At 35.9% G+C, this 23881-nt stretch overlaps 1 non-coding gene across 1 annotated transcript; it reads right to left on the bottom strand.

Annotated features, from left to right (window-relative positions):
- Nucleotides 1-1153: 1153 nt before the first annotated feature.
- TRNAG-ACC (transfer RNA glycine (anticodon ACC)) lies at nucleotides 1154-1225 on the bottom strand. Its single transcript has one exon. It is a non-coding gene; the product is annotated as a tRNA-Gly (tRNA).
- Nucleotides 1226-23881: the final 22656 nt, after the last annotated feature.

The following is a 23881-nucleotide window of genomic DNA, read 5'->3' as shown; positions in this document are numbered from 1 at the left end:
GACACCAGACGATGAGATGGTTAGATGGCATCACTGACTCAATGGATGTGAGTTTGAGCAAGTTCTGGGAGGTGGTGAAGGACAGGGAAGCCTGGCGTGCTGCAGTCCATGGGGTTGCAAAGAGTTGGACATGACTGACTGACTGAAGAACAACAACAGTTTATTAATTTCAAGAAATTTAACATTGATTCCACACCTTTATTTAATTTGTCACTGTTCCTGCAAATTTGTCTTAACCCAATAACTTTCTTTATAGGGTTTTCCCCCCTCAAATCTAGGATAATATGTTAGTAAGTACTGTATTTTTGGGTGCCTTCATCTTGTTTTCCACTCTCCTCAGAATGTCTTTTTCTTTTTTTGAAATCAATTTCAAAGCATCCTGTTCATACAGATAGAAATACATTTTTCCAAGGGTGGTCTGATCAGTACAAAAGATAGGGGTCCTTTTACCTTCATTATCTTATATTCTACATATCTTTTAAAAAGCAGCTCAATCAATGTATGACTTTAAACTATAAATTTCACCAAAACATACTATTTAAAGTTTTGGTATGTTTACAGTGTTATAAAACTACCACCACTATCTAGTTTTAAACATTTCATCATCCTGAAAAGAAATCCAATACCCATTAGTGTTACTCCCCTCCCTTACAAGAAGTCAGCTCTAAGCATTCACTAATCTGCTTTCTTTTCCTATGAATTTTCTTATTCTGGTCATTTTATGTGAATAGTTTAATATACTCTATAGTCTTTCAAAATTGGCTCCTTTTACTTAGCATAATGTTTTCTCGTTTCATCCATGTTCTTGCATGTATCAATAATTCATTTCTTTTTATTGCCAAACAATATTACATTGCAGGAATATACCACATTTTATTTATTCATAAAGTTAATGGACATTTAGATTGTTCCCACTTTTTAGTTATTAAAAACAATGTTGCTTGTGCAATCATGTAAAAACATACTTTCAGTTCTTTTGAATATGTATTTAGGAGTTGAATTACTAGGCCACATGATAACATGACCATGAAGTCGCTCAGTCATGTCCAACTCTTTGTGACTCCATGGACTGTAGCCTACCAGGCTCCTCTGTCCATGGGATTTTCCAGGCAATAGTACTGGAGTGGATTGCCATTTCCTTCTCCAAGGGATCTTCCCAAGCCAGGGATCGAACCCGGGTCTCTTGCATGGTAGACAGACGCTTTACCATCTGAGCCACCAGGGAAGTCATATGATAACTCTATACTGAACATTTTGAAGAGCTGCCAAACTTTTTTCCAAATTCATTATTTAGAACTTCATATTGCATTAGGTTGTTAATGTTAGTAATAACATGTGTGATTCTAAAAACATAATTACAGTGACATTAACAATTTCGTACAGATATTTGGACAGTTAAAATTTTTTCTCAGGGAAAGATATATATATATAGATATATATATATAAACTACACATATAATTATGATTGATTCACATTGTTGCATGGAGGAAAAACAACAAAAAATTATAAAGCAATTTTTCCAGCTAAAAATTAATAAAATTTTAAAAATTATTTCTTTAGTTTTATGATTGTATGCTTTTACTCTGTAACTATAAAATAATTAAAGTAAGACATATGAAAAGTTATTAGCAGTTGTATACCATGTTGTATAGTACATTTTCTTTAGAAGCTGTTTTAATGATCAAAGTTCTCCGATATCTCAGAGCTTTTAAATGTTCTGATGAATGACTTTATAGTACTGTTTATTTTTTTTAATGAGTATTTTGACAGGACCCAAAAGAAAGGAAGTTTTTGAGAATTTCCCAATATGATTGTAAAGACAAAGTGATGGAAATTCCATTTCAAAGACTGTTTCCTGAAGCTTCCTAAACAAATTATAGTCTCTAGAGGTGAGTCTCTTTCTGATTAGATGAATGTAAACAGTTAGTCTTGGAGACAGGATTACTGATATTCCTTCCTTCCAGCCACCTCCCAAGAACTAACAGTAAACTTTAACAAGGTAAAAAACAACAAAACAAGTCCTTTGCAGGTTTTCTTGTGCAAAGTGTGTTCATTGCTAATTCTCTGCTTTTGTTCTTGATCTTCATCCTTTTTTGTGTACTCATTATGATCTTCCTTTAATTACCATGATCGGAATTATTCTTCAAAGTTCAGCATAGTCTCATTTTTTTGCATCATTTTTGTTTTGGTAATTCAGTCCTTCAATTCTTATAACATATATTTTTAACCAAAAAATCTTGCATTTGAATATTTGTCTTGTATTGTCCTCTAATAAAAATCATAGACCTTTTGAAAACAAGGACCACTCCACTCCTCCTTTTGTGTTTCCTACAGTTTCTCCAAAGGGGTTATTGGGAATTTTATAAATAAATATTTACTAAGTAGTTTATCTTTACCACTTCAAAAATACTTGTTCTAGCCAGAAAGATATCTTTATCTATTTTTTTCTGTTTTATTTATGTATTTACTTTAAAATATTGTATTGGTTTTGCCATACATTAACATGAATCCGCCATGGGTGTACATGTGTTCCAAATGCTGAACCCCACTCCCCCATCCCTTCCCATCCCATCCCTCTGGGTAATCTCAGTATACCAGCCCCGAGCATCTTGTATCATGCATCGAACCTGGACTGGCGATTCATTTCACATGTGATAATTTACGTGTTTCAATGCCATTCTCCCATATCATTCTGCCCTCGTCCTCTCCCACAGAGTCCAAAAGACTGTACTAAATATCTGTGTCTCTTTTGCTGTCTCACATACAGGGTTGTCATTAACATCTTTTTAAATTCCATATATATGCGTTAGTATACTGTGTTGGTGTTTTTCTTTCTGGTTTATTTCACTTTGTATAATAGGCTCCAGTTTCATCCACCTCATTAGAACTGATTCAAATGTATTCATTTTAATGGCTGAGTAATATTCCATTGTGTATATGTACCACAGCTTTCTTATCCATTCGTCTGCTGATGGACATTTAGGTTGCTTTCATGTTCTGGCTATTATAAACAGTGCTGCAATGAACATCGGGGTACACATGTCTCTTTCAATTTTGGTTTCCTTGGTGTGTATGCCCAGCAGTGGGATTGCTGGGTCATATTTCCAGTTTTTGAAGGAATCTCCACACTGTTCTCCATAGTGGCTGTACTAGTTTGCATTCCCACCAACAGTGTAAGAGGGTTCCCTTTTCTCCACACCCTCTCCAGCATTTATTGCTTGTAGACTTTTGGATCACAGCCATTCTGACTGGCGTGAAATGGTACCTCATTGTGGTTTTGATTTGCATTTCTCTCATAATGAGTGATGTTGAGCATCTTTTCATGTGTTTGTTAGCCATCTGTATGTCTTCTTTGGAGAAATGTCTGTTTAGTTCTTTGGCCCATTTTTTGATTGGGTCATTTATTTTTCTGGAATTGAGCTGCAGGAGTTGCTTGTATATTTTTGAGACTTATTCTTTTTCAGTTGCTTCATTTGCTCTTATTTTCTCCCATTCTAAAGGCTGTCTTTTCACCTTGCTTGTAGTTTCTTTTGCTGTGCAAAAGCTTTGAATTTTAATTAGGTCCCATTTGTTTATTTTTGCCTTTATTTCCAATATTCTGGGAGGTGGGTCATAGAGGATCCTGCTGTGGTTTATGTCAGAGAGTGTTTTGCCTATGTTTTCCCCTAGGAGTTTTATAGTTTCTGGTCTTATGTTTAGATCTTTAATCCATTTTGAGTTTATTTTTATTTATGTTGTTATAAAGTGATCTAGTTTCATACTTTTACAAGTGGTTGATCAGTTTTCCCAGCACCACTTGTTAAAGAGATTGTCTTTTCTCCATTGTATATTCTTGCCTCTTTTGTCAAAGATAAGGTGTCCATAGGTGCATGGATTTATCTCTGGGCTTTCTATTTTGTTTCATTGATCTATCTTTCTGTCTTTGTGTCAGTACCATACTGTCTTGATGACTGTGGTTTTGTAGTAGAGACAAGAGCTGACACCTATCTTACTCAAACTCTTCAAGAAATTTCCAAAGGAAGGTAAACTTCCAAGCTCATTGTATGAGGCCCCCATCACCCTAATACCAAAACCTGACAAAGATAGCACAAAAAAAAAAAAAAAAAGAAAAGAAAACTACAGGCCAATATCACTGATGAGCATAGATGCAAAAATCCTTTACAAAATTCTAGCAATCAGAATCCAACAACACATTAAAAAGATCATACAACATGACCAAGTGGGCTTTATCCCAGGGATGCAAGGATTCTTCAATATCTGCAAATCAATCATGTAATACACCACATTAACAAATTGAAAAATAAAAACCACATGATTATCTCAATAGATGCAGAGAAAGCCTTTGACAAAATTCAACATCCATTTATGATTTAAAAAAAAAAAACAACACCTCCAGAAAGCAGGAATAGAAGGAGCATACCTCAACATAATAAAAGCTATATATGAGAAACCCACAGCAAACATTAACTTCAATGCTGAAAAATTGAAAGCATTTCCCCTAATGTCAGGAACAAGACAAGGGTGCCCACTTTCACCACGACTATTCAACATAGTTTTGGAAGTTTTGGCCATAGCAATCAGAGCAGAAAAAGAAATAAAAGGAATCCAGATTGGAAAAGAATAAGTAAAACTCTCACTGTTTGCAGATGACATGATCCTGTACATAGAAAACCCTAAAGACTCTACCAGAAAATTACTAGAGCTAATCAAATAATACAGTAAAGTTGCAGGATATAAAATCAACACACAGAAATCCCTTGCATTCGTAAACACTAATAATGAGAAAAGAGAAAGAGAAATTAAGGAAAAAATTCCATTCACCATTGCAATGTAAAGAATAAAATACTTAGGAATATATCTACCTAAAGAAACAAAAGACCTATATATAGAAAACTATAAAACACTGGTGAAATAAATCAAAGAGGACACAAATAGATGGAGAAATATACCGTGTTCATGGATTGGAAGAATCAATATAGTGAAAATGAGTATACTACTCAAAGCAATATTTATCTATTTTTAAAAGTGGAAAACTCCATGGTAACCCAGTGGTTAGGGTTCTGTGCTGTCACTGCACAGGGTCAGAACTTTATACCTGCTCTGGGAAGTAAGATCCATACTTCCCATCCCCAAAAACAACAACAACAAAATTAATGCCTATCATTGTAAAACTCTTTCATAAAAGTGCAGAGGAAGGAACACTCCAAAACTCATTCTATGAGGCCACCATCACCCTGATACCAAAATCAGACAAAGACAACACACAAAAAAAGAAAACTACAGGCCAATATTACTGATGAACATAGAGGCAGAAATCCTCAACAAAATTTTAGCAAACAGAATTCAGAAGCACATCAAAAAGCTCATATACTATGATCATGTTGGGTTTATTCCAGGGATGCAAGGATTCTTCAGTATACACAAATCAATTAATGCAATATTAACTATTTGAAAGATAAAAGCCATATGATGATCTCAATAGATTAAAAAAAAAAAACTTTGAAAAAAATTCAGCACCCATTTATGATAAAAACTCTTTAAAAAATGAGAATAGAAGGAACCTACCTCAATATAGTAAAGGCCATATATGATAAGCCTACAGGACACATTATTCTCAATGGTGAAAAACTGAAAGCATTCCCGCTATGATCAGCAACAAGACAAGAATTTCCACTTTCACCACTATTATTTAACATAGTTCTGGATGTCCTAGCTACAGCAATCAGAGAAGAAAAAGAAAAGGAATCCAGATCATAAAAGAAGTAAAGTTCTTACTGTTTGCATATGATATGATACTGTACATAGAAAAACCGAAAGATAGTATCAGAAAATTACTAGAGCTAATCAGTGAATTTAGCAAAGTTGCAGGATACAAAATCAATACACAGAAATCACTTGCATTTCTATATACTAACAATGAAAAATCAGAACGAACAATTAAGGAATCAATCCCATTCACCACTGCAACAAAAAATTAAATATCTAGGAATAAACTTACCTAAGGAGGCAAAAGAACTGTACACAGAAAATTATAAGACACTAATGAGAGAAATCAAAGACAATATAAACAGATGGAGAGGTATAACATGTTCCTGGTTAGCAAGAATCAATACTGTCCAAAGGATTATACTACCAAATGCAATCTACTGATTTAATGCAATCCCTATCAAATTACAAATGGCATTTGTCACAGAACTAGAACAACAACAACAACAACAAAACCCCACAATTCATATGGAAACACAAAAGACACCGAATAGCCAAAAGATTCTTGAGAAAGAAGAATGGAGGTGGAGGAATCAACCTTCCTGACTTCAGATTATACTACAAAGCTACAGTCATCAAGACAGTATGGTACTGGCAGAAAAACAGAAATATAGACCAATGGAATAAGACAGAGAGACCAGAAATAAATCCGTGTGCCTATGGGTACCTAATATTCAACAAAGGAGGGAAGAATATGCAACGGGACAAGGACAACATCTTCAATAAAAGGTGCTGGGAAAATTGGACAGCTATATGTAAAATAATAAAATTAGAACTCTTCCTAACACCATGCACAAAGATAAGCTTAAAATTGATTAAAGACCTAAATGCAAGACCAGAAACTATAAAACTCTTAGAGGAAAACCTAGGCAGAATACTCAATGACATAAATCAAAGCAAGATACTCTATGACCTACCTCTTCAATTCAGTTCAGTAGCTCATTCATGTCCAACTCTTTGCAACCCCATGAATCGCAGCACTCCAGGCCTCCCAGTCCATCACCAACACTTGGAGTTTGCCCAAACTCATGTCCATCTAGTTGGTGATGCCATCCAGCCATCTCATACTCTGTCATCCCTTTCTGCTCCTGCCCCCAATCCCTCTCAGCATTAAAGTCTTTTCCAATGAGTGAATTCTTCACATGAGGTGGCCAAAGTATTGGAGTTTTAGCTTTAGCATCAGTACTTCCAATGAACACCCAGGACTGATCTCCTTTAGAATGGACTGGCTGGATCTCCTTGCAGTCCAAGGGCCTCTCAAGAGTCTTATCCAACACCACAGTTCAAAAGCATCAATACTTCAGTGCTCAGCTTTATTCACAGTCCAACTCTCACATCCATACATGACCACTGGAAAAACCATAGCCTTGACTAGATGGACCTTTGTTGGCAAAGTAAGTCTCTGCTTTTTAATATGCTCTCTAGATTGGTCATAACTTTCCTTCCAAGGAGTAAGCGTTCTTTAATTTCATGGCTGCAGTCACCATCTGCAGTGATTTTGGAGGCCCCCAAAATAAAGTCTGACACTGTTTCCACTGTTTCCCCATCTATGTTCCATAAAGTGATAGGATCAGAAGCTATGATCTTAGTTTTCTAAATGTTGAGAAATATCAATAATGCTAGATATGCAGGTGACACCACCCTTGTGGCAGAAAGGGAAGAGGAACTAAAAAGCCTCTTGATGAAAGTGAAAGAGGAAAGTGAAAAAGTTGGCTTAAAGCTCAACATTCAGAAAACGAAAATTATGGCATCTGGTCCCATCACTTCATGGAAAATAGATGGGGAAACAGTGACAGACTTTATTTTCTTGGGCTCCAAAATCACTGCAGATGGTGATTACAGCCATGAAATTAAAAAGATGCTTACTCCTTGGAAGGAAAGACATGACCAACCTAGACAACATATTAAAAAGCAGAGACATTACTTTGTCAACAAAGGTCCATCTAGTCAAGGCTATGGTTTTTCCAGTGGTCATGTATAGATGTCAGATGTCACTCTAAAGAAATCTGAGTGCCAAAGAATTGATACTTTTGAACTGCAGTGTGGGAGAAGACTCTTGAGAGTCCCTTGGACTGCAAGGAGATCCAACCAGTCCATCCTAGAGGACATCAGTCCTGAATATTCATTGGAAGGACTGATGTTGAATCTGAAACTCCAATACTTTGTCCACCTGATGCAAAAAAAAACTGACTCATTGGAAAATACTTTGATGGTGGGAAAGATTGAAGGCATGAAGAGAGAGGAATGGCAGAGGATAAGATGGTTGGATGGCACCACCAATTCAATGGACATGAAATTGAGTAAGTTCTGGGAGTTGTTGATGGAAAGGGAAGCCTGGCGTGCTGCAGTCCATGGGGTCACAAAGAGTTGAACACAAATGAGCAAGTGAACTGAACTGAGTCTTCCTAAACCTATGGGTTATGAAGGAAAGGCATTAATATACCCATTAGACAGAAGAAAATAAGGTTTGACTTATGAGTATTACTAAATTCAACCTAGTGAAGGAACTAGGAATAGAACCTAAGTTTGTGGAATCCTAATTCAGTGTGCCTCCAAAACATACTACCATGACAATTTGAGCAGTCTTGAACCTCATACGACAAGTTTAATGGATGTGATTTAGACTTAAAATTGTCAAGCTGAAGTTTAATATCTTATTTTTTTTTTTATTCTATGCCTGTACTATATTTAGACCACTTTTTTTTTAAGGTGATAGAATTTTTAATGCTTTCAAATTTTTATTGCTTTCTTCAATATTAGGTCAAACAACAGTATTAACATATTCATTCATCCAAGGATTTAGTGGTGACACGGTCATGAACATAATCAAAACTGCCTGGAGAACAGCTACATAATAGTGATAAAAATTAAGTTTACCAATGATGATGAAGAAAGAAATAGCAGTGAGTTTCTATAATATCAATTTTTCTTCATCAAACAAGAACAAAATAATATCTTGTGAAATTCATTTGAAGAAAACAATTAATTCTGAAATTTTCCATTTGTGGATATAGAAAGAGGTGTTCTGATATTTTCCTAATTCAGAATTTATATTGTTACTATTTTTTCTACTGTAAATGCAGTATTAGAAGTAAAGACATTTGGCTTTAACAGCCTCAACTATCTTTTAGCAACAGATATCTCCACCAAATATTAAAATTTAACATTTTTTTTTCTATCTGTAACTACATCAGGATAGAATAACCAAACCTTGATTCAGTTCAGTTCAGTTCAGTTCAGTCGCTCAGTCATGTCCGACTCTTTGCAACCCCATGAATCGCAGCACGCCAGGCTTCCCTGTCCATCACCAACTCCCAGAGTTCATTCAAACTCACGTCCATCGAGTCGGTGATACCTCCAGCCATCTCATCCTCTGTCATCCCCTTTTCCTCCTTCCCCCAACCCCTCCCAGAATCAGAATCTTTTCCAATGAGTCAACTCTTCACATGAGGTGGCCAAAGTACTGGGCTTTCAGCTTTAACATCATTCCTTCCAAAGAAATCCCAGGACTGAGCTCCTTCAGAATGGACTGGTTGGATCTCCTTGCAGTCCAAGGGACTCTCAAGAGTCTTCTCCAAAACAATAGTTCAAAAGCATCAATTCTTTGGCACTCAGCTTTCTTCACAGTCCAACTCTCACATCCATACATGACCACTGGAAAAACCATAGCCTTGACTAGACGGACCTTTGTTGGCAAAGTAATGTCTCTGCTTTTGAACATGCTATGTAGGTTGGTCATAACTTTCCTTCCAAGGAGTAAGCGTCTTTTAATTTCATGGCTGCAATCACCATCTGCAGTGATTTTGGAAGTCAAAATAAAGAATGAGGCTTGTATGACCATGGTATGGTCTAAATTTTATGATTATGATATTTAATTAGTAGTAATGAAAATAATTGCCCTGTACAATTAAGTCCCTTAAGTACTTAAGTTGCTGGTCCCACAAGATAGAATTTGTCATTTTATAGTCCACAAATGGGGAAAATTCAAATAAGATGATTAGAATCAAGATGATGAAAACAAGTCAAAGAACAAATTACCCAGAATGCAACTCCTAGCTCTGTAATACAAATAAGAGATTTTAAATGAAAGTATCAAAACTTCAAATATAAAGTTGAAAATTTGGATTAAAATCAGTACCCAAGTGATTAGCTTCTTCACATTTGCTGAGATAAAAAGTATGTCTCTCCCAATAAGTTCTATGTTCTTCCAAACCTAGGAAATGAGTACAGAGTCAAAGAAATATAAATTTTCTTTCTGAAAAAAATGTTGGAAATTGTTTTACCTAACTTATTTTACATGAGAAGATACAGAATTTTCCATAGTCTGAATATTTGTGTCTCTCTCAAAGTTCATATGTTTAAGCCTTTTCTCCAATGTGATGATATTTGGATATGGAGCCTTTGAGAGGGAATGAGTTAATGAGAGTGGAGTCCTCATGAATAAGCTAAGTGACTTTATAAAAGAAACTGCACTAAGTTCCCTTGCCTCTTTCACCATGTGAAGAAGACACAGGGAAAAGACAACTGTCTGTGAATGAGTAAGTGGGCTATCACCAGACATAGGATCTGCTGGCAACTTGATCTTGACTTTCTCAGCCTCTATAATTGTGAGAAATAAATGTTTGTTTTTTAATTACCACTCAGTCTGTGATATTTTTGCTACAATAACCCAAACTGATAAGACAAAAATTGATGCTGAGAAGGGGGCTGCTGCTATAACAAATATTTTAAGATGTGGAAGTAACTTTGCAACTGGGCAATTCTGGTGAAAGAACTGTAGAAAACTGCTCAGTCTTCTTAGAGAATACCTAAATAGTCCTGAATATAATGTTGGCAGAAATATGGATGGTAATGACAATTCTAATGAAGTCTCAGACAGAAATGAATAAAATGTTATTTGACACTGAAGGAATGGAAATCCTGTCATAAAGTGGCAAAGAACTTGGTTGAATTGTGTTCATGTTTTAGTGTTTTGTGGAAAGTAGAACTTTTGAGTGATGAAATCAGATATTTAGCTGAATCTATTTCTACGTAAAGTGCTGAAGATATAGCTTGGCTCTACCAGACTGTTTGAAATCAAGGAGAGAGAAATGAATTCAAGATGGAATTGCTAAACAAAAAGGAAGCAAAATCCAAAGATATGGAAATTTCTAAGGCTATCCCTATTACAAAAAATGAGAAAGCCTGTTCAGTTCACAACACAAAGTGTGCAGCCAAGCAACTGTTTGATAAGGAGATTAGTATGGGTCAATTTTCTCATTGTATAAGACAATGTAAGAATCACCCTGAAGTTGGTTCAGAGATCATCAGGGCTGCCAATTAACAGGGCTGTTTATGTTAATTGATTATAAAAGTTTTTGGAACAAACATGATAACAATTCAATGTGGGTTATTCAATATATATTAGCCTCTAAGTAGTTTTTTTTTCCTTGAAAAATTATTTTCAAAAAATTTAGATATTCATAAGGCCTTTACTAGAATTTGATTGAAAATAGAAATTGGTAACACATTCCCAACAAAAATAATAAGTGGGTTTTAATCCGTTACAAAAAAAAATCTTTATGTGTATTTGGTCATTAAGATGCCCTCATTAGGGATGGAATGGGGAGGGAGGAGGGAGGAGGGTTCGGGATGGGGAACACATGTATACCTGTGGCAGATTCATTTTGATATTTGGCAAAACTAATACAATTATGTAAAGTTTAAAAATAAAATAAAATAAAAAAAAAAAGATGCCCTCATTAAAATTTAAGTACCCCTGATAGAGTTAATACTCAAAGTCACTAACAACTATTAACATTTTAATTGAAATTATATTATCATATTATTTTTCTAATACAATAGTTGAGATCAAAGTCAGTATCTATGGAAGGTAAGAACAGCACCTGAGCCACTGTGGAGACTAGGTGAAAACAGAGTGGTGCTGAAATTTCTCATTTTCCTTTTAGGTCCTTATGCAGGACATTTATCTTTGATTTTAAGACAAAAAAATAAATCAAGAAAAGATTTCAGATCAAGAAAAGGATCATGGGCAATAGATAAACTTTATTAGTCATTGCAAGTATAGGCACACCCCTCACCTTTTCCTTTCTCTAGAGAGATGATATAGGTATAACTGCCTCTATTTATGTCAAAAATAATAGTTCAATGTCTACCATGTGCTTTTTCCTTTTCAGTGCTGAGCAATAAATAAATAATATAATAGACTGATCTCATGGATCTCACACTGCAGTTGAGAAAAGATAAGCAATTAAATGAATAGTTCTAAGCATATAATTAAATTAGATGAGGTCATAGGGAATAACTGGGTGGCTATTTTAAATGGAGTACTCAGGGAAATATTATCTGAAGAAGTACTAAGGTCTTCATGACAAAACAAACAAACAAACAAACAAAAAAAACCTAACCATAATGATAGCAGAAAATAACATTTCAGGCAAAGGGAGTACTAGTGCAAAGACCTAGAGGTGGAAGCAATTTTGGCATATTCAAGTAAAGGCCAGTATATTTGATATTAGTGACTAAGTCTCTTCAAGAGATACAAGAAGGTATAAGCTGTTGAGTGAGCTTATACAAAATCCCTCATCACTGCTTACATATCCACCCTTTGTACTAAAGCAAGCATTAAGATGACTTGGGTGAAAATTGGCAAACTTCCACAGAATGGGCTATTCTATCCATCTACTATTGTGAAATCCACATATCAGAGTTTGGAAGAAAAGCATTACAAATTTCGAAACTTCCAAACTCAGTGAAGAGCCCTGTAGAAATAGCCCCTTGAAACTGAAGAGAAGGTGGTTCACCCTGAAATGCCCGGAAAGAAGAAAATAATATAATTTTAATTTTGAATGCAATGTTTATGACTTTCAAAGTAATCCTAATTAAAATATTTGCAGGATTTTTTCATGTACCTTGAACATTGATTCCAAAATTTATAAGAAAGAGTCATTATTCAAAAATAATCTAGATAGTTTTGATAAGCAGGAATAGAGGTGGGACTTGTCCAGCCAGACAGCAATATGTTGTGTGAAGAGGTAGTAAGTAGAGCAGGGTACTAGATCACATAGCTTGTTGTACAAATGGACTTACATTAATGGAACAGAACAGATAATCCAGAAATAAATCCATGTATATGAATATTTAGTATCTGCTAAAGATGACACTTCACATAATAGAGGAAAAAATGGGATAATTTGCTATGCATTTAGGGAGCTCACCAGAACTGATATCTTGGCATGAATTGGTTTCTAACATTCAGTGTCCATTCTGATGGCTCAATATATACATATGCCATAATAATAGTTTAATATTGCTAATTTTCAAATTTCTAAAACAATGCCAAACTTACAGAAATCTTTTAAGTATAAAGAAAATTCCCCCCTGAAGAATGAGAGCAACTCTCATTCACCCCCAAATGCTTATTTCTGAAAAACAATAGCATTCCCTAATAAAACTACAGTGAAACATGAAAAATCAGTAAAGTAGAATTCATATATTATCTCCCTCTAATTATCAGACTCCATTCAAGTTTTGCCCATGTGTTGTTTACAGTTTGTTTCTTCAGATTCTTCCAAACTGGGAGAGTTGCTCAGTTATTCCTTTACTGTTATGATCTTGATGCTTTACAAAAGTCAAGACCAGCTATTTTTGTAGAACGTCCCTCAATTTGGCTTTGTCTAACATTTATACATGATTAGAGTCAGTAGAAGGAAATGGCAACTGACTCCAGTACTCTTGCCTGGAAAATCCCATGGACAGAGGAGCCTGATAGGCTACAGTCCATGGTGTCGTAAAGAGTCAGGCACTACTGAGCGACTTCACTTTCACTTGATGCATCTTTTGTCAGACTATCGCAAAAAGCATGATGCATTCATCTCATCAGGAGTACAGGATTTCAAATTATCTCATGACTGATAATGGTCACTTGGTCACTAAAGGTGGTATGCGCCACCTTAACAATCACAAAGTTATTTTGTGGGGAAATATTTTGAGACTATGTAAATATTCTACCACTTATTAAACCTTTGATTTCTTTATTCATTTATTTATATCAGTATATATCCATGTTTCTTGTTTTATTTAATAAACTATAATCCATTACTACTAATATTCATTCAAATTATTTCAAATATAGGTAGCAGATGCTCAAGGCTCATTTCATTGTTCTTTTGTTAAGTCCTCATCCTTCTTTGAGCATTTTCTTGCTTTATGGCACTACATGATGCTCCAGGAGAGGATCATCTTGTATTTCCCTTCCCCAATCTTGGAATTAACCACTTCTCTAAGGAACTCAGGTTCCTTTTGTTACAGAATGATATTTAGAAACTGAAGTTTGACTATAAGATATGTTTATTCCTTTTGGAGGTCATAACATTTAAGCCCTCTCAGGGGACAGATCTAGGTAATATATGTGTGTATATGTCAGCACATTTACATCTATCATAATATCTATGTATAATCATTCATCTTGAAAAATTATACCTCCAATTCCAATTCAACACACAGGGTTATTGTAGTTTTATCTTCTTCCATATTTGTAACTTCTTTCTCTAACAACAAAAAACCTATTTTAATTATGTTTAAAACATCTATTAATTTGATCCATCTCTTTGTATGCAACCAAACTGCCTTTTCTGCCAGTACCTTATTTATGCTCAAATCCACCTAAAAGCTTTAGCATTAAATTATTTAGAAAGATAAAGAAAAGAGAATAGTAAGATGAAGAAGATATTGTTACATATATTAATATATATTCTTCATAACACTATTGACAAAATAATTCAAATTATCACTAACAATGAGAAATATGATATATAATAATAGGAAATAAATTGTACAATTTAAAAGATTTTTAAAAAAAAAATCAGAGATGTTTTAGCCCTGAAAAAAAATTAAAGAAAAAGAAAATAAATTTTAAATAAATAAATTTGAGAATTTTAACATTAAAACCATATATATATAAAATAAAAATTCTGTGATGGATGGCTTGGAGGGGTAAAACAAAGGGTATATGGTGAATATTTATTGCATTTTTGGCTAACCTTCATTGAGTAAATTAAAATGATTTATTTATAAAAGATAAAGATACTATTTTTCCATTTTCTTAGGGAATCTCAATAAAAACATGATAAGTCCTATATGAGTTCCAAACTTCTGATTTTGAAATGCAAATTTAAAGGCTTTCTGACATTTGGAACTATAAACATGTACTCTGAAAATAATTCAACATTTTCTTGCAAGCTAAAAGGGAAACAAATCAAAAGATGCATCCTATTTGTTTCTCAAAAAGGTTTCTCACATGCTAGCAAAGTAATGCTTAAAATTCTCCAAGCTAGGCTTCAACAGTACATGAAAGGAAAACTTCAAGATGGTCAAGCTGGACTTAGAAAAGGCTGTTGCACCAGATTGTCAACATCCATTGCATCAAAGGAAAAGCAAGAGAATTTCAGAAAATCATCTACTTCTGCTTCACTGACTACACTAAAGACTTTGATTGTGTGGGTCACAACAAACTGAGGAAAATTCTTAAAGAGATGGGAATACCAGACCACCTTACCTGCCTCCTGAGAAATCTGAATGCAGGTAAAGAAGCAACAGTTAGGACTGGACATGGAAAAACAGAGTGGTTCAAAATTGGGAAAGAGAATGTCAAAGCTGTATATTTTTATTCTGCTTATTTAAATTATATGCATCATGCAAAATGCCATGCTAGATGAAGCACAAGCTGGAATTGAGATTGCCAGGAGAAATATCAATAACTTCAAATATGCAGATGACACCATCCTTATGGCATAAATCAAAAAAGAACTAGCAAAACCAATACAATATTGTAAGGTAAAAAAAAAAAAAAATCCTCTTGATAAGGTAAAAGAGGAGAGTGAAAAACCTGGCTTAAAACTCAACATTCAAAAAACTAAGACCATGGAATCTGATCCCATCACTTCATGGCAAATAGATGGGGAAATAATGGAAATAGTGACAGACTTCTTTTTTCTTGGGCTCCAAAATCACTGCAGATGGTGACTGCAGCCATGAAATTAAAAGATGCTTGCTCCTTGCAAGGAAAATTATGACCAACCTAGAGAGCATGTTAAAAAGCACAGACATTGCTTTGCTGTCTGCTAGACATCCATCTAGTCAAAGCTATGATTTTTCCAATACTCATATATGGATGTGAGAGTTGGACCATACAGAAAAGTGAGCACCAAAAAATCGATGCTTTGAAACTCTGGTGTTGAAGAAGACTCTTGGGAGTCCCTTGGACAGCAAGGAGATCAAACCATTCAATCATAAAGGAAATAAATCCTGGATATTCATTTGAAAGACTGATGCTGAAGATGAAGCTCCAATATTTTGGTCATCTGATACAAAGAGCTGACTTATTGGAAAAGACCCTGATGCTGGGAAAGATTGAAGGCAAGACTAGAAGGTGATGACAGAGGATGAGATGGTTGGCTGGCATCACTGACTCAATGGACATGAGTTTGAGCAAGCTTCAGAAGTTCGTGATGGACAGGGAAGCCTGGTGTACTGCAGCCCATGGTATCATAAAAGTTGGATACGATGGAGTGACTGAACTCAACTGGTAGTTTTTATGAGCTGCTGAAAATGCAGTAGTTCTGATTGAAACTGTAGAACCTGAAACACAAGGATCACCTGTTTGTGACTCAGCACAGTACAAAGTAAAGTGCACATGTTACATTTGCTTGGCCATTTGTACCTACATTCTTAGAAATTTAAATCTGTTGTAAGTGATGCAAGTATATGGAGATATCTGGAGTGCATGCTTATTGCAACAACAATAATGGAAGTTGAGGATTAGTCTGTCCTGCTCCTGGTATTTTGGTCTGGTTACTGCTCACAGAACCTCCAGTGCTCCTTTGGTTTTTGTCTTCTTTAAAGGTATGGTCTTCCTGTAGATTGTTGTCTATGATATCCTTCCAGTAAGTAACCATTTTGCTTAATTATATCTCAGTTTAGTTTTCATGTATCATAAGAACAACAGATTGATACAGGTTATTATATGGAATATGCAAATGTAGAAGAGCAGGAAAAAAACTCTGCTCAATTAGCAAAGGTAAAGAAAATGTCTTTCAAAAGATAGAAAATATGAATAGTATTAAATAAAAAAGATGCTCAAACTCACTAGTTATTAGAAAAATACATACTTAAATTATGTAATTTTCACCCATATGATTGATAATGCTGGGAGGGAATGGGGGCAGGAGGAGAAGGGGACAACAGAGGATGAGATGGCTGGATGGCACCACCGACTCGATGGATGTGAGTCTCAGTGAACTCCGGGAGTTGGTGATGGACAGGGAGGCCTGGCGTTCTGCGATTCATGGGGTCGCAAAGAGTCGGACATGACTGAGCGACTGATCTGATCTGATCTGATCTATATGCTAGTATTGGTGACAGCATAGGATTGCATAAGTGCTCTATTCACTAGGGGCAGTGAAAAAAATTGGCCAAACCACTTGGGAGGGAAGTTATGCATTGCTTATTTAAATAAAAATTGTGAATTCCAACAACTTTCTCTTTCTACATTGCAATATCTAACTTAGAGAAGCCGATATGCATAAGGAGACATACATATAGTTATATTTGTAATCTTAAATATTGTCACCCTGCTTATTTAACTTATATGCAGATTACATCATGAGAAACACTGGGCTGGATGAAGCACAAGCTGGAATCAAGATTGGCGGGAGAGATATCAATAACCTCAGATATGCAGAAAACACCACCCTCATGACAGAAAGTGAAGAAGAACTAAAGAGCCTCTTGATGAAACCAAAAGAAGAGAGTGAAAAAGTTGGCTTCAGTTCAGTTCAGTTCAGTCGCTCAGTCATGTCCAACTCTTTGCAACCACATGAACTGCAGCATGCCAGGACTCCCTGTCCATCACCAATTATGGGGTTTACACAAACTCATGTCCATTGAGTCAGTGATGCCATCCAACCATCTCATGCTCTTTCATCCCCTTCTCCTCCTGCCTTCAATCTTTCCCAGCATCAGGGTCTTTTCAAATGAATCAGCTCTTTGCATCAGGTGGCCAAATTGCTGGAGTTTCAGCTTCAGCTGCATATAAGTTCCTTCCAATGAAAACTCAGGACTGATCCCCTTTAGGATGGACTGGTTGGATCTCCTTGCAGTCCAAGGCACTCACAAGAGTGAGTGCTGGCAAAGCTTTGGTTGCTTTGTTGGCAAAGCAATGTCTCTGCTTTTTAATATGCTGTCTAGGTTGGTCATAACCTTCCTTCCAAGGAGTAAGTGTCTTTTAATTTCATGGCTGCAGTCACCATCTGCAGTGATTTTGCAGCCCAAAAAAATAAAGTCCCACTGTTTCCCCATCTATTTGCTATGAAGTGATGGGACCAGATGCCATGATCTTAGTTTTCTAAATGTTGAGCTTTAAACCAACTTTTTCACTTTCCTCCTTCACTTTTCTCAAGAGGCTCTTTAGCTCTTCTTCACTTTCTGCAATAAGGGTGGTGTCATCTGTATATCTGAGGTTATTGGTATTTCTTCCAGCAATCTTGATTCTAGCTTGTGTTTCAACCAGCCAAGTGTTTCTCATGATGTACTCTGCATGTAAGTTAAATAAGTAGGGTGACAATATACAGCATTGATGTACTCCTTTCCTGATTTGGAACCAGTCTGTTGTTCCATGTCCAGTTCTAACTGTTGCTTCCTGACCTGCATACAGATTTCTCAAGAGGCAGGTCAGGTGGTCTGGTATTCCCATTTCTTTCAGAATGCTCCACAGATTATTGTGATCCACACAGTCAAAGGTTTTGGTATAGTCAATAAAACAGAAATAGATGTTTTTTCTGGAACTCTCTTGCTTTTTCAATGATCCAGCAGATGTTGGCAATTTGATCTCTGGTTTCTCTGCCTTTTCTAAAACTGGCTTGAACATTTGAAAGTTCATGGTTCACGTATTGCTGAAGCCTGGCTTGGAGAATTTTGAGCATGACTTTACTAGCGTGTGAGATGAGTTCAATTGTGTGGTCATTTGAGCATTCTTTGGCATTGCTTTCCTATGGAATTGGCATGAAAACTGAACTTTCCAGTCCTGAGGCCACTGCTGAGTTTTCCAAATTTGTTGGCATATTGAGTGCAGCACTTTCACAGCATCATCTTTTAGGATTTGAAATAGCTCAACTGGAATTTCATCACCTCCACTAGCTTTGCTCATACTGATGCTTCCTAAGTCCCCAGGATGTCTGGCTCTAGGTGAGTGATCACACCATCGTGATTATCTGGGTCGTGAAGATCTTTTTTGTACAGTTCTTCTGTGTATTCTTGCCACCTCTTCTTAATACCTTCTGCTTTTCTTTGGTCCATACCATTTCTGTCTTTTACTGGGGCCATCTTTTCATGAAATGGTCCCTTGGTATCTCTAATTTTCTTAAAGAGATCTCTCTTCTTTCCCATTCTATTGTTTTCCTCTATTTATTTGCATTGTTTCCTGAGGAAGTCTTTCTTATCTATCCTTGTTATTCTTTGGAACTCTGCATTCAAATTGGTATACCTTTCCATTTCTCCTTTGCTTTTCACTTCTCTTCTTTTCACAGCTATTTGTAAGGCCTCCTCAGACAGTCATTTTGCTTTTTCACATTTATTTTTCTTGGGGATGGTCTTGATTCCTGTCTCCTGTACAATGTCATGAACCTCCATCCATAGTTCATTAGGCACTCTTTTCATCAGATCTAGTCCCTTAAATCTATTTTTCACTTCCACTGTATAATTGTAAGGGAGTTGATTTAGGTCATACCTGAATGGTCTAGTGGTTTTCCCCACTGTCTTCAACTTAAATATGAATTTGGCAATAAGGAGTTCATGGTCTGAGCCACAGTCAGCTCCTGGTCTTTTTGATGACTGTATCATGCTTCTCCATCTTTGGCTACAAAGCATATAATCAATCTGATTTCAGTGTTGGCCGTCTGGTGATGACCATGTGTAGAGTCTTCTTTTGTTTTATTGGAAGAGGGTGTTTGCTATGACCAGTGCATTCTCTTGGCGAAACTCTCTTAGCCTTTGCCCTGCTTCATTATGTACTTCAAGGCCAAATTTGGCCTAAAAATGTTGGCTTAAAGGTCAATATTCAGAAAACTAAGATCATGGCATCCAATCTCATCACTTCATGTCAAATAAATGGGGAAACAGTGAAAACAGTGGCAGACTTTATTTTTGGGGACTCCAATATCACTGAAGATGGTGACTGCAGCCATGAAATTAAAAGACGCTTGCTCCTTGGAAGAAAATTTATGACCAATCTAGACAGCATATTAAAAAGCGGAGACATTACATTGCCAGCATAGGTCCGTCTAGTCAATGCTATGGTTTTTGCAGTAGTCATTTATGGATGTGAGAGTTGGACTATAAAGAAAGTTGAGCACTGAAGAATTGATATTTTTGAGCTATGGTGTTGGAGAAGAGTCTTGAGAGTCCCTTGGACTGCAAGGGGATCCAACCAGTCCATTCTGAAGGAGACCAGCCCTGGGATTTCTTTGGAAAGATCATTCCTTCCAAATGCTAAATGCTAAAGCTTCCAAATGCTAAAGCTGAAATTCCAGAGCTTTGTCCACCTCATGCTAAGAGTTGACTCATTGGAAAAGACTCTGATGCTGGGAGGGATTGGGGGCAGGAAGAGAAGGGGATGACAGAGGATGAGATGGCTGGATGACATCACTGACTCGAATGACGTGAGTTTGAGTGAACTCCGGGAGTTGGTGATGGACAGGGAGTTCTGGCGTTCTGCAGCTCATGGGATCCCAAATAGTCGCTGTACAAATTTACACAAAGTTGTATGTCTATTATATGTCCATAAAGTTGTGAAAAGTAAATAACAGTATATTTTGGCATTTCTGATCATATATCATCTCTTTCCAATTTACCTTCTTATTCCCACCACCCTCATTTCCTTTTATATACTCAGTACAACAGCCTGTCTAGTTTTCTTGCTATTCTTTCCTCAGGACTCATGATTGCCACCTCCCATTTTTAGCTAGAATTTTTGTATCTCCACTAATGTCTTAATTGTCAAATTTCTCTATCTTTGTCACCCATGTAAATACTCTTGTGTACTGGACCATCTCTCTGTTGAATTCTTCTAAAGCTTTTAATGCCTCTTATGCCATTAGTTTGATTTTGTCCTATGCTATATTTCCTCATTAGATTTTCTGCTCTTTTAGGACAATGTTTTCCTCTTATGTATCACTATCTTGTATCTTCTGTAGCAGTTGCTCAATATATATTTTAAAACTAAATGAGTGAATGTAAGACAGATTATAATTACATACCAAAGGAACTATGAACAGAAATAAATCCTGTAGGAGTTCAGAGGAGCAAAAGATTATTAAAGAAAAATATTTCACAAAGGAGAAGTTATATGAACTGAACTTTCATGAGACAGGTAGATGAGAGACTAATGGGATTGACATATATATGCTACTATGTGTGAAATAGATAACTAGTGAGAATATACTGTATAGTACAGGGGACTATATTCAAGGCTCTGTGATGACCTAAATTTGAAAGAAATTCAAAACAGAGTTTATACATGTATACACATAGCAGGTTCACTTTGCTGTACAGCAGAAACTAACACAACATTGTAAAGTAATTATAATCTAATAAAATTAATCTAAAATAAATATTTTTTTTGCTAATAAAGCTGTCATAGAGAGTATTGTTTTATTAATTATTAGTTACAATTTGGGCTTCCCTGGTGGTGCTAGTGGTACAGAACCCAGCTGCCAATGCAGGAGAGTTCCATAGGTCATAAAGATCCCCTGGAGGAGGACATGGCAATCCACTTTTGCATGGAGAATCCCATCCACAGAGGAGCCTGGTGGGCTACAGTCCATGAGGTCTAAAAGACTCAGATATGACTGAAGTGACTTAATACTCACATGTGTACAATCACAATTTAGACTAACTTACCAATTTAAGGACAGGTATTACTGCCAAACATACAATTTTCTTATGGGAGCAGTCTGTTAAAACTTAGAGCATGGAAACAAATGGGACCTAATCAAACTTACAAGCTTTTACACAGAAGTGAAAACCATAAATAAAACAAAATGATGACCTAGGGACTAAGAGAAAATATTTGTAAATCATGTGACTAACAAGGGCTTACTCTTCAAAATATGTAAATAACTCATACAAATCAATAACAAACATTCCACTCACAAGATGGGTGAATGGGCAAAAGACTTCAATAGACATTTCTTCAAAGGAGACATACATATGGCCAACAGGCATATGCAAAAATGAACAACATCAGTAATTAGTAGAGAAATGCAAGTCAAAACTACAGTGGGTGGGGACATATGTACACCTATGACTGATTCATGTTGCTATTTGGTAGAAAAGAACAAAATGCTCTAAAGCAATTATCCTTCAATTTAAAAATAAATAAATAAATAAACTACAATGAGGCACCACCGCACACAGGTCAAAATGGCCATCATTAAAAAGTCTACAAATAAATGCTGGAGAGGGTTTGGGAGAGAAAAAAAAAAAAAAGAACCCTGCTACACTGTTGATGGGAGTGTAAATTGGTACAGCCAACTATGGGAAAGAGTATACAGAGAGGTTTCGCTAAAAGCTGAAAATAGAGTTGCCATATGATTCAACAATCTCATTCTTGGGCATATATCCAGAGAACACTCCAATTTGAAAAGATACATACACCCTTATGTTCATAGCAGCACTATTTACAGTAGTCAAGAAATGGAAAGAAAATGAATGTCATCAACAGAAGAATGAATAAAGAAGATGTGGTACATATATATACACAAATACAATACTGTTCAGCTGTAGAAAAGAATGAAATATCAGCATTTGCAGCCACATGAATGGATCTAGAGATTATCATACTAACTGAGGTAAGTCAGAAAGAGAAGACAAATGCCATATACCACTTATATGTTGGATCTAAAATATAATGCAAGTGAGTATATCTACAAAACAGAAGCAGACTCACAAACTTAGAGAACAGACTTGCATTTGTCAAGGGGAAGCATGAGTGGGAGTTTGGGATTAGAAGATGCAAAATATTACATATAGAATGGATGAACAAAAAAGTCCTACCATATAGCACAGGGAACAATGTTTAATAACCTGTGATAAATCATAATTAAAAAGAAAGTAAAAAAGAATGTATACATGTATTGGGTTGGCAAAAAGTTCATTCCACAACTTATGGAAAAACACAAGTGAACTCTTTGGCTGAATTTAACTGGCTAATGTAACTGAGTTTCTTTCTACACATCAATCAACACAACATTGTAAATCAACTGTATTTGATTAAAATAAATTAAAAAAATATATATGGCATGGAGTTGCAGAATAGAAAAGATGATTTCTGCTGGCAAGCTACCTTCCACAAGGAAAAGGAGTTAAGTCTTTTAGTTATGCATGTCAAAGTCCTACTTTCAAATTTACCAGTCAGATTAAATCACTCTTCTGGGCAGGAGTAAAAAAGCAAGAAAGGACAGGAGTATTACACTAGTAGTACTTCTTCATGAAAAAAATAAAAAATAAAAAAATCCGGCTTGCAAAAGCACTTCCCCTACTTCACAATTTCACAATCTTTTGTCTCATTTAACTCACCGAGATTAATTATTAAGCCTATATTATGCACAAGAGAGTTGTGGCTAGCCTGACCCAGGAGAGGAGATCAGCAGTCTACAGGGCTAGTCATCCTCCCATCTTGGTAAAGCTGCTGCTCTAACACTGACCACTGATCCTTTTAGAACCACTGATGGGGTATGCTCCAGAGGGATTTGAAATGGTCAATATAGTACATTATTTAAGTTAATTTTAAGTCCAATCTGTATCCAAGACAAAAAGTTCACTTTCTCCCTTGTTTCCCATGTCAAATAATGTTTATCCATGTTAAAAGCAAATATATTACTTTGCCAACAAAGGTCCGTCTAGTCAAGACTATGGTTTTTCCAGTAGTCATGTATGGATGTGTGAGTTGGACTACAAAGAAAGCTGAGCGCCAAAGAATTGATACTTTTGAACTGTGGTGTTGGAGAAGACTCTTGAGAGTCCCTTGGACTGCAAGGAGATCCAACCAGTCCATCCTAA

This window comes from Bubalus kerabau, chromosome X (assembly GCF_029407905.1).
Source record: "Bubalus kerabau isolate K-KA32 ecotype Philippines breed swamp buffalo chromosome X, PCC_UOA_SB_1v2, whole genome shotgun sequence".
Lineage (NCBI taxonomy): Eukaryota > Metazoa > Chordata > Mammalia > Artiodactyla > Bovidae > Bubalus > Bubalus kerabau.
The sequence above is the reverse complement of the archived record's forward strand: the minus strand, read 5'-3'. Positions and strand labels throughout refer to the sequence as shown.